At 44.2% G+C, this 8794-nt stretch overlaps 1 protein-coding gene and 1 pseudogene across 1 annotated transcript in view; one reads left to right on the top strand and one right to left on the bottom strand.

Annotated features, from left to right (window-relative positions):
• Positions 1-3989: 3989 nt before the first annotated feature.
• Positions 3990-5238, bottom strand: LOC120272596 (annotated as a pseudogene).
• A 3269-nt stretch (positions 5239-8507) lies between these two features.
• The window catches only part of LOC120269478, a 3730-nt gene continuing 3443 nt past the window's right edge, over positions 8508-8794 (top strand). Inside the window, exon 1 of the mRNA XM_039276808.1 lies at positions 8508-8794. This exon is cut by the window's right edge and continues 3443 nt beyond it. The gene's annotated coding sequence lies outside the window, so the exon portion shown is untranslated.

The following is an 8794-nucleotide window of genomic DNA, read 5'->3' as shown; positions in this document are numbered from 1 at the left end:
TGTGTTACCTATTCTATTCTTGACACATTAGGGTAGGAATAATAGTAAGCTGAGCTGCCTATCTTGCTGTGAGCGCTACCTAAGCACTATTGAAGGCACTCAGAGAAGAGTGGAAAAAAAGTCCCTAAGAGGGCTTGGCTTCTCACTAACACTTTCGACTCACTGCCAAAAAGCTCCTTCTTGTGCGCTAACGCTGGAAGGGATGGTTTTGGGTGGGAGAGAGACCACTGGAAGACTGACTCATTTAGATAGAGATAACAGAGCTATACATCAAAAATCTTTTTTATCAATATCCCCAGGCGTTCACTAAATGTATTTCACTTACAGTCACTAGTAAGGGGTTCTAGTAATGAAAGATTCCTTCTTTAGGTAAGGTAGGCCACATTTCTCATATTCATTTCAGTGCTTTTGGTCTACCATTTTGGAAAGCAGGGGCAAGTCGGGCATCATGCTTTCCCGGGGAGATCGTTTCAATTTACATAATAGTGGAGCTTCTCGCGCATTCGTGCTTGCTGTGAAAGTGATCTTCGTAATCAAGCAAGAGATGGGGCGTTCTCTCTCCCTACTTAACTTTAACTAACAAGCAATGGGGACAAAGGCCTCGAATCCTGTCTTTGACGGTGATCATAGCGTGTCACGCTGGGGAAACTGATCGAATGCTTTCTAGTCTCAGTGTCAGTGTGAAAGTCCCTAATATCTTTACGAGGTCGAAATAGCATCACAGAAAGAGAAGCCGGAACCTACTCCCAGTTGGCCAGCATCAAAGAAGGATCGATGTAATTGAGCTCGACCGCAGGGGAGAGGAGTGAAGACCGATGACACTGGAATACCAAGTGCGTAGATTGCTGGCTAGTGGTACTTTCTGGAGCGAAGCTGCCATCCAAAAGCATTCTTTCTCGAAATGTTTGTGGAAAGGTTGGTGAGTAGGGGCGGCTTCTTTCATAGGAAAGTGGATGTGATCTACTCTTTCGAGAGAAGTAGGGGTAATTGCCATTTATTAACCGATCAATACGAAGATACAATAATTGGTAGTGGAACATGAGCTGTCTCAGAAGTAGTACGAGGGGAGGAAGTGCTTCCTGCCAACTTGCCAGACGAGCGGACATCTGAGCTAAGCACTACTACTGATTTATATTTAGAGAAGGCATATGTGTACCGGGAAAGAGATAATGTACTTTAGAGGAAAGGAAGTCAGCCTGCAGCCTATTAGATTAGACCGCTATTGCTATAAAAGCACAGAAATCACTAAAGCGATAGAAGCACATCTTGCACCTGAGATGATCCATGACAGAAGGGGAGGGATGAAAAGAAGCAAATTCACACATCCCCCCTACCACTCCGTGGTACTCAGTCCATGAACTAGCTTTCATTTACCATAAACCATAAGCTAGAGTCAGTTAAGGATTGGGAAAGGGATATGACAGGCCTACTAAGAGAGGTAGATACAGTTCGGGAAAGAGATCCAGTTAGGGAAAGGTTAGGAATGTCACTTTTTTTTATAGGGTAGCAGATATTTTATATCCAATACCTAGTAAGATATTTTCTAGTTCTTGTCCTTTCCTCTTCTTGTGTGAGGTCAGCTTGTTTTAGGTCAACAAGGGAATAAGTTTCTATATCACTTGAAGACGTGGAATTGATATCTCATCAAATTATCTGGGGAAAAAGGACACGCCGGATGGATGTCTTCCGTGTTTTAGGGAGCAGGGAAGGAGAGAGTCAACATATAACAAAAAAACAGAGGTAAGGGAAGCGACCGAGTTGGTTGTTTGAAGGAACTCTATGTTGAGCGACCTCTCATTTCCACCAAAAATTACGATTTATTTGTAGAGCTTCATTCATCTGGCTTTTCTATCTAATTCCCCATCAATATGAACTGGGATGAAAGAGGAGGTCGGTCAGTGCGAGAGGGAACTTTACTACGGATCCGAGCAAATATATGATATCTTATATATAAGATTGGGATACCATGTCTCGTGGGAGACAATTGACAATGGAAGGCTTCTTTATAGCTGAAAGTTTTCCGGAAAGTTGGTTAGGGCCGAACCGCTAAACCAAGACCGGGGTTAAACCCTCACTTCATTAGATTAGCTTCATATAATAGAAGAAAACCCCATTCTTTTTCCCGGCCAAAGGCGGGAACCATCAAACCTTAGCCTCAATTTCTATGTGGGTGCATCAATGTAATCCCATGGGGTGCATGTCTTTGCCGGCCTATGCGTTTGCTCGACCTAAAAAAAGGGTCGCGTAGGGTATGCGCCAAACGAGTACCAATCACTATGAGCCATGAATCCGCTTTTTTTAGTTTGTTAACTTCAATCCTTAAAAAGTCCTTTTTTTGCTTTCGTGGTCTTGAACAGAAGGGTGGGTTGGTTATATACTCTAATGCGCCTTTCTTCTTTGAACCTTTTGGTATGTATTGCCCCAAACTATATATCAGATCCACCGGATGATAAAAGTCAATTCCGCGACTCTGCCGAGTCGTCGGACTTTTTCCATCTCGGGGCATTCTTTTGAATTTTTTTGTTTTTGAATTGCGTTGGGGAAATCTACCAAAGCTAGGCGAGATAGATAGACTCCTTTCCTACTGCGAGGAAGAGCATGAAACTAAATCAAATGATTGATTTTTTTCACCGAGCCCATTTTTTTTTGCGGGTACTAAGAGCCCTCTCACTACCAACCGGCAGACATCATAATCGGGATGGGTCTTGCCGGTATTAACAACGAGAAAAAAACAACCAAATGGAAACGAGAACTAACTATGGCTCTTGTCCCGCACAATGTCCTAGGCGTAGGGGAGATCGGAGCAACAGGGAAGGCCTAGACGACGATGCCCGTCCCTGGGCTCGCAGTAGTAGATCGAGAGGTCGTTCCGCCCCTTGTCCCCGAAAAATGGGTAATATGTTCTCATACAATGAATGTTGCTCCAACTTTCTTCTAGAGGGCCCTAGTCGGGCGAGCGATCCCGATCTGCGGCAGAGAACAAGAAAGCAAGCAAGCGTACCTTTGTTCGCTTCTTCTCCACCAAGCACGGAAGTTTAAGGATAACTCGTAGGGTTGGTGGCTACCTAAGGAAACTCCGATTCGATTCGGGTCCCCACTGGGAGGCATCTACCTCATCCCGATCACAAGGAGAGGTTCACCATGATGGGGGGTAAGGTACTTTCATTCGATCCATTCCGAAAAGAATGAAATGCATAGGGGACCATCCATTATTTTTGCGGCATGCTCCTTAGATTTACTGGATTTGCAAGGGGCTGTTCGACCTACTTAGTTGATCGACAATGACAAAGGCTTGCTGAAATAAAGTAGCGCCTTTTTAAATTGAATCTTTAGTAGTCTATCGCTGGTGCGAAGTGGCTTTTTCCCCGGGGAGCGAAAGGTTATACCTTAGTAAAAGTAAGCGTAATAGCGGTTCTTCTATGTAGTGCCCCCCTTTTACTAAAGAAAATTAAGGTCGAGCTAAGTGACTTTTGCGTAGCATAGTAGAATGAAGGCTACGCACCGATGCTCTCTTATCTATAAGCCTAAAGCTGTCTTCGCTAACTCGCTCAGCTACTATTTCTTTCTTTTTTTAGTAGGCGAGGCTAGGCTAACTCGACCACTGACTTCGATCGTATTGTAGTGGCCTTTCGTCACCTTTTCCTTTTTTTATTACCCTTTCTCATGTTCTTTCATTCATCAAGTAGGCGAACCTAGGGGTCCTTAGTAGAGTTGATAAAGAAGAACAGCAGGTTAAAAAGACGACTATAATATTGAAGATATAGGCCGACTTGACAAGCTACCTTTGCTCTTGATTTGAGGTGCGAAGAGAAAGATCTCTTTTTTATGACTTCCACTTCTTGATCCCGGCCCAGAAAAGTGACCGACCATGGCCCTCTTGATGAAAGAAAGGGTTTATGAGCCCCTAGCCCCTGTAAGCCTCACACCGTGTAGAGTAGATCGTTCAACACCTACGGCACAAACCTTTTTGACCAATTGGTCCAGTCTATCATAGGCGACCGAACGGCCGCCCCCCTAATTACTAGACCAACCCGCTATAATAATTCCATAAACACCTAGCGAAGATATGGCAAACAAATAAAGTAGCCCTATGTTCGGATCCGACAATACCATACAATAATCAAATGGTACAACGGCCCAAGCAACCGGACTTAACATAAATGTAGCCACGAGAGCCATTCTAAAAAGATATAAATTAGCACTACTTGGTGAAATAGGTTCTTTTTAGAATCAATTTCGAACCATCTACTAGAGGTTGTAATAATCCGAACGATCCCACTACATCAGGGACCCTTTTTGACGTTGCACAAAAAAGCCATTACTTTACGTTCGACTAGCACTAAAAAGGCTACTCCTAGTAGAAGTGGTAGAATTAAACCTAGTATTTATGCTGGAACAGCAATGTATGTTTTAGATTTTTCTATTCACTCATGATAGGGCCTGACCTGGTCGACCCGATGATGATATTTCACTTATGATCTGGCCTATTCGACCCAATCATGATATTGACGAATGGGACCTTTTCTCGAAAACTCTAGATCCCGCTTTTTTTTAAGATGGTGCATTAACGAATCCTGTTATGTTACTTCGAATGGAATCTCCACCCGCCTCACTTGATCGAGCTTATGCCCGGTCAAGGGATTTCCTTCTAACTAGTGGCTGAGAGAAAACAATCCCCCTTCATTCAACAGATTTGTGGTTGAGTCATTAGGGGTAAGGTATCTTTGTTCTTCTCTTTTTGCATTTCCGCCGCCTCGCTTTTTTTCTTCGTGTCCATCCGTATCGAAAAAGTCTGGTCAACACCTGCTGTAATGGTTGAAAAATAGGGGGCTAACCGATGACCCCCTAATCAAGCTTTGTTCGATAAAAGCAAACAAACAATTCGTTCCGACAACTTCGAACCATCTCAACCCCTATCGCCCGATCAACCGCGATCGATCGAAAGGGCTGGTTGGGAAGGGGTGATTAGCGGAGAAAGGAATCGCTGAGAGATAGATTCTACTCTTTGGTCGGGACGAATGAGTGGGTCGTGAAGCATGCTCCGGGAGGAGGTCACATTGTGCCTTCCCGAGTCGGGTCCCAGTCGAGAAAGGGAGAGCCCGCAGTCTAGAGCGCATCTCGGGAGTTTGAAGACCATCCCATTTCAAAAAAATACAAGCGTGTATCTAACCTTTCTTCCGAAATCAAATCCCGTTTTGTCCTTTTTGCATCAATTTTCGCGAATTTCAACTTTTTCATTTTTCCCGACCATTATATTTTTTTAAAAAGCGCATTTTTTTGATGCAAAAAAAGAACCTCTCCAGTCGGGGAAGGCATGAGATATTTACCTAAACCCGAGTGGGTCCTTGAGCGGATCCCACGTTAGCCCCAAGATGTTGGTCTCTAACTAGAAAAATCAATGCTTGAGCTTGAGAAGCTTCTGGCCTGGTGGGCCCGTCAAACTTAGCAGTATTATTTAACCAGATGAAACAACAAGCGATGAAACCAAAGACAGATAAAGCACCTAAACAATAAGACAAGTAAGGCTCTCCAGACCATACAAATGCACGGAGAGCCCATGCAAAGGGTTTGGTTAAGATATGCCAAATTCCGCCAAGTATACAAATGGAACCTAACCATACATGCCCTCCAATTAGATCTTCAAAATCGTTCACACTAACAATCCGACCTTCTCCCACAAAAGGGGATTTTAGTAAATAACCAAATATAACGCTTGGGCTAAAGGTCAAGTTGAGAATTTCTCAAAAATATCCTCCGTCCCGTCGATCAATCGCTTCTGCTGACTCATCCTGCCTGGACTATCACTAGCACCCAAGTATCTGCTTCATTGTTCTGTCCCTCTACCCCCCCGGTCGGAGGATTTTTTTTTCTCAGAAAGTTCTTTTCTTGTTTGATCTCCTGCTCTTATAACACCACAATATTCGTCCTTTTGGGGTTAATGCTCTCAATGGTGAATCTATTATTCGCTATCCTTTGAGTTATGAGAGGACAGAATGGAAGAAAAGTAATAAAACCTGTGATGGCTAGATCGATGAAGAATCTCTCAAAAAAGGGCAAAAAAGCCTCCCCAATTATGACTCCAAGTTGACTTCGAGTTGGGCACCCATTGTCTTACCACTTTCACTGAATCAAAATGGATGGCTACGTTCTCACTATGCCTGAAACTGACATTCGACATGAAAGAGACCCTCAGTCAAGCTGAAAGCGAGCATTTCTCGATTTGGTCAACTCCCCCTTCCTTCTGAACGAGGAAAGAAGGGCTTTCGCTCCCGTTTTGTCTTCTGGGCAGGGGAATCCAGGCGATCCACAGCTAAAAGCATTATAATAAAGACTACCGATATCGGAGGAGAAAGGCGGATCCATCGTCTTGCTGAGGGAAGTGATCTCTCTGTCCGCCTAAGCAGTCACGTTTTCCCTCCTTGTTGAGTTGAGCCTGTCTGGCGTAGGACCTTTGAAATGGAAAGACCTCGGGCGATAAGATGGTGACTCTCGAAATCGACCCTGGTCCAATCCTGGTATTCTCCGAAAATCTGCTTTACAACGAGTTGAGAGTCTCCGAAAAGAGGTTGTCGTGGATTCCCATCTGAATCACCAATTAATTCCAGGCCACGGATTCAGAATTAGATTCAAATAAAGATGGTTGGTCAATGAATCTTCTTATTTATAGTTCTATTTGCGCTTGTCTTTCCCTCAGCCTTGGAATCGGAAGACGTGTATTGGCTTTCACAAATTTTTCATCCCCTTTCTTCCCTTCTTTTGACTCGGTTTTCCATTCCACCCAACAGAGGATCTTTTCTCTCCTGACCCGGGGTCCAAGGGAATAGGGAATTAAGTAGATTAGCCTCCTCATCAATCAAACAGGGCTTGATATGCTATCCATTGGGGTGGTCCCCCGTGATGACTCGATACTAGTTGAACGTCGGTTATCGGTTCATACCAAGTTGGTCTTATGGGCAAACAAACGTCTTTATGGCAGTGCAGCCCTACCAACAGAAGCTGCTGCTCTGCTGAGGCGTTGTGCCTCTCCAGAGCGAACTCTTTATGAGTCTGTGAATACCCTTTATGTCATTGGTCCTTACCATTGGACTAAGAGAACTGTGTTCCGGTTGGACCATCTCATTAAGTTAAGGGTGGGACGCGTGCTGGCGTTGATTGTATGAGCTATCCGCCAATACAGTTGACGTTGGTGCCCCTATACCTGGAGTCCGACTAGCGTGTTCTGTTGAGGGTGCGGGCTTTGCCCGCATCTTTGCCAATTGTCACTCCTATCCGTCAAGGGTTGGCAAAACCGCTCCGGTTGATGAGGATCCGTCCGATCCGATGGGACGCTCGATATAAATGAAATGTTGGCCTCTTCGCTTCAAATATCAAATAGTAGGGTAGCCGGGCGATCAGTTTTCTTTTCCTTTTCTTTGAAATCAGCAACGGACCTTCTTTCTTAATGGGCCCGATGGTATGACTGAAAAAATCCTCGGGGGCAGCTCTTTGGTTGGTGTAGGGTTTGCTTCTGCATGGATGACCTATTTGTTGAGATGGGTGCGTTTTCATTTATCAGGAAAGAAAATGACACGCGCAACTGCTGACCGTTTAGGTCCTAAAGTTTGTTTCCAAACTGGTAAACCTCCTTGTTTTCTTGGCTCTTGGACTTCATTCGCATTCACCCATCATCTTATCGTGTGCGGCGGTGTATCCCGGACGGTCGGTTTAAAGCATATGCAATTTGGGGCTCTGACCTTGTCATCGCCGGTGAGAAAGTAGCATTACAGTATCAGGCCATCATGGCTGAGCTTCCTTCAGGTTGTCATATCAAAAGAGAAATCTCTCATATCACGATCTGGTTGCTTTGAGTTTGCCAAACGGTTTCTCATTCGTCGGGGAGAACTCTGTATATTTCCCTTCTCCATTCTCTGCTTGGATGATTGCCGCTTGTGTGAATTCTATTGCTGTGGGTCCCGTGTGTGCTCGAAGAAGATCGTTTTAGGATTCTTTTTAGTTTCATTTATTGACTCCGCGGTGCTTGTTATAGAGTTTATGGCGCCGCCCACCATCCAAAAAGTCAAAGATGGCGTCGGCATTTTCAAATTCTCTCCTAATTCAAAATAGTGGTGTTTTCCTCCCTTTCCCTTAGTATTCAGGTTGTAAAATCCTGATAGGATAGTAGACTGTTATACCTTTATAGTTGTAATGGCGTATCTTCTTTCTTTCTAAATAGAAAGATAAGGATTTCAAAGAAAAGGAAATCGACCTTCCTTTTTCTTTTTTAGGATGCTGGTCTCATCTTTGATCTGGTGGCGATTAAATTAAAGAATGAATCTTGCTCTGGCTCAAATTGAACACCTCTATATGCTGTAATCAGAAGGTACTCTTGAGTCATGCTACGACCGCCGATCGTTCCTGTGACCACACGCCGTACCAACAGAAAACTATCAACCTATCGGTATGGTTTGTTGTTCACGTGTTACGATCTCGCTCGTCAGATTGTTCCCCCTCCCTGGTCAATGGCTGTGAGTTGATTGACCAAGACCTTCCCTTACGACGATGGAATTTCTTCCACCGGCAAGAGTACCTCCGTTTGTCTCCTTCGACTTTAATGAAAAGCCTAGTCTTCAAAATTTCTTAGTATCGGTGCTTTTAACGATGAATACCCCATCCCATTCCTTTTGCTTATTCTACCCTTACCCATTAATGGCTTAAGCCGCTGTTACCATTTCCGCAACCTAACTAATACTTAGTTGTTTCCATTTCCTCATCTGGTGATAGATCCTCATCTTCTTCTGGCTCAAATCCCTTTTTC

The sequence above is a fragment of the Dioscorea cayenensis genome, chromosome 2 (genome assembly GCF_009730915.1).
Source record: "Dioscorea cayenensis subsp. rotundata cultivar TDr96_F1 chromosome 2, TDr96_F1_v2_PseudoChromosome.rev07_lg8_w22 25.fasta, whole genome shotgun sequence".
In the NCBI taxonomy this organism is placed as follows: domain Eukaryota; kingdom Viridiplantae; phylum Streptophyta; class Magnoliopsida; order Dioscoreales; family Dioscoreaceae; genus Dioscorea; species Dioscorea cayenensis.
The sequence above is the reverse complement of the archived record's forward strand: the minus strand, read 5'-3'. Positions and strand labels throughout refer to the sequence as shown.